Source organism: Chiloscyllium plagiosum, chromosome 26, assembly GCF_004010195.1.
Source record: "Chiloscyllium plagiosum isolate BGI_BamShark_2017 chromosome 26, ASM401019v2, whole genome shotgun sequence".
In the NCBI taxonomy this organism is placed as follows: Eukaryota; Metazoa; Chordata; class Chondrichthyes; order Orectolobiformes; family Hemiscylliidae; genus Chiloscyllium; species Chiloscyllium plagiosum.
This window is the reverse complement of record NC_057735.1, coordinates 25,622,253-25,625,214: the sequence shown is the minus strand read 5'-3', so window position 1 is coordinate 25,625,214 and position 2,962 is coordinate 25,622,253. Positions and strand designations below refer to the sequence as shown.

At 38.5% G+C, this 2,962-nt stretch overlaps 1 long non-coding RNA gene across 1 annotated transcript; it reads right to left on the bottom strand.

Moving 5' to 3' along the window:
• Nucleotides 1-269: 269 nt before the first annotated feature.
• LOC122562980 lies at nucleotides 270-1,306 on the bottom strand. Its single transcript, XR_006315454.1, has 2 exons — nucleotides 1,217-1,306; nucleotides 270-320 (listed from the first exon to the last, which is right to left on the bottom strand). It is a non-coding gene; the product is annotated as an uncharacterized LOC122562980 (long non-coding RNA).
• Between the last annotated feature and the right edge of the window lie 1,656 nt (nucleotides 1,307-2,962).

The following is a 2,962-nucleotide window of genomic DNA, read 5'->3' as shown; positions in this document are numbered from 1 at the left end:
GGAATGAGAAGGAAGGAATCAATAATTTGGAGTAAAGTGAGATCAGTCATTGAGTGTACAGAATGAGTGAGTCAGCTTGGAGGACCAAATGTCCAATTGCTGCTCCTATGGCTGAATATAACTTCACAATTATATTGCTTCACAATTTCACAATGACCAGCATCAAATAGATCCAAGAAAATACACCCTGTACACACCAGAGCTCCAAATTTGTTCGTTCCCACTTTAGATGTCCTTTTTCCCAATGAGTGTTCGATGTTGTGTTGTTCGATGTATCTCATATTGTCCTCCCATATCATTCTCCTGTAACTCTCCTCATCCTGAATAAAGAGATTAATATAATCAGGCTGCAGCATCTTTCATTTATAAAATTAAACAGAAGCATTAAAATCCGCTTGTGAAACCTGAAATAACATTTTGCTGTCAGGGTCCATCCTCCCACCCAGATCTGAAAATTATTAATCAGGTTCCCCTCACCCCACTCAAAATAACGCACTCATAGCAAAACCTGTCGAGCTGCCAGTCTGAGAGATTCATGCTGAAAGTGAATTAAGAATAAAATAGCTGAACAAGAGGATGGTTTAATCGACCGTCATGAATGACGTTGACAATGGATATGTTCTCTCTACTACCACCTGTCCCTGTCTGAAATAAGGTTAAGCCAGTGGCAGTTAGGGAATTCAATAGGCCACGTCCTTGCGAAAAAACCGAGGCCAATACATGGGCAATTACTGTGCATGTTTATACCTTCTTAACCTGTTGTGTGAGAGACCTGTCTTAAGCTGCCAGCATAGTAAAGTCGGTGTCGGCAAAGAGACGCTTCATTGAATGGGCCGCTTGGGATGATCAGACGGCTTCCCCATTCCTCTGTCTCCAAGTTACCTACTTACAATTGCCTCTTCAACACCAAGAATGGATCTTAATCTTCTAGAGGCAGGTTTGTGGTCTTTGTAGTAAATCCAACAGAACTGCAGCGGGATCCTAGTAAATTAAAATGCACCAAGTCGCTACTGATTCACTTTGTGTTTGGTCAGTTCTCTAATGAAGTTAGAAACTTGGCGAATACCAATTGAATTTCAAGATCAATATTTTCTCAATGTCACTTCACTCAACAGATACCTCTCATTGACTGCAGCTACATATTCTCAATCTCTGCCAATTGTGTGCAGACCATTCCTATTCTGCGTGAGCTTAACATTACAGACTCTCCTTTTACCTTGGTGTACTGGGTCCCATGTTGTGATTTCCAATTTTTCCAGTCTTCATCCAATTTCGAATCTAATGTGCCTGTTGAGGCTGCAGTCAGAATAGATACCGCCACAGTGCCCAGAAAGAACCAGACGTTCATGATGGACAACCTAATAGGCAAAACCATTGGGCTTTAGACAGGGAGTGTGTAATTTTCAAGTTAGCTGATTCCTTATTCTGAGAAGGAACAATATAAATTGTACTAATAATACAAACAATAAAATTCCAACAATTCATCCAATGCTGAAAGTTTAATGTAATTCACCGTCATGAGGCATCGTCAGTGGATTGGAATCTTCCAGCACGAGATTGATCAAATTAATGACGTTTCAAATTTAAAACCAATTATTGGAAAGAACACAGTAAAATGAAATCATACTTTTCCATAAATTGCCTTCTTATGATGAAGGTTATTTGACTCAAGGTCTACAGGTTTAATCAGTCAACAGCTCATGTCGTAATGATTACATTGCATTCAACCTTACATTGAGCAATGAGTCCTTAGAAAGCATGACTGCAGGATTAGCAACAGGAAATAAAGAACAGGTGGACATATTATATCGTTATCTTCTGTCACTTTAGAAAATTCCAAAAAAATAATCTGAAGACGACATGTAAATCGTGAGTTGAAAGGGAAGGAAGAAATTGAACCAATGCAATCAAAATGGAAAGATATAGGAAAAAAAAAATCAAACTGAAAAAACTCGTATGTCCTCATTAAAAAGATAGAATTAATGATAGAATTCCGAAATTGAATGTGTGCAGCATTTTTAAAATGTTGATGTAAAAAGACACAGAACAATGGGTATGACATGAAAGTTGTTTCAGAGGACTGGTTCCAAAATGGTCACGGAAGGGACCATTCAACTGAGTATTCAAGAATCCTTCCTGTTTAAGAAGTAAATGAACAAGGCAGAGGGCATTTGGCCAGCTCGTTTGATAAGTTTCAATGTGAAAAGGGAAAGTTGAAACGAGAGGCAAGCATTTGTGGTTTTTTTTTACACAGAGGCTGGTACATGCCTTGAAAATGCTGCCAGTTGAGGTGCTAGAAGTAGATGCAATGTCGAAGTTAAGAGAAATTTAGACAGACACATGAACAGGCAGGATATGGAGGGTCACAGAACATGTGAAATCAGATCAGATTAAATTAGAAAAGCATCATGGTAGGCGCAACCATGGTGGTCTGAAGGGCTATTTTTTTGGCTGCACAGTTTCATGTTTAAAACCATCGGACATCAGTGAAATAATTAGAAATGGTTTTCTGGATGACTATGTATGGTGATGAGAAAGGAAAATAAGTCTCTACTGGGTCTTATTCCTGTATTTCATAAGAGCGTAGATGGAGAGCACAAACCAAGGAATAGTGGGATTTTGTCAGAAAGGTATCGAATAAGTCATTACAATTTTAAATTTCACGTTGATTGGATGAATCAAATTGACAAATACAGACTTGTGGTTGAATTCATGGGGTGTCATTGTAAGAGTCTTTCGAAGAATACGTGATAGAATCAATTGGAGAACAAGCTATTTTCGTCCTGGAATGTATGAAACGAGACAGGATCATCAATAATAATCCAGTAAACGATTCGTTCAACAAACGTGGTCACAGCTTTCCGGAATTTCATATGCAATGTAAAATAGAAAATCTTGGATATCAAGCTAGTGCCTGAAACTGAAAGAAGATCAAGCACAAGAAGATGATGACAGCGTTTAC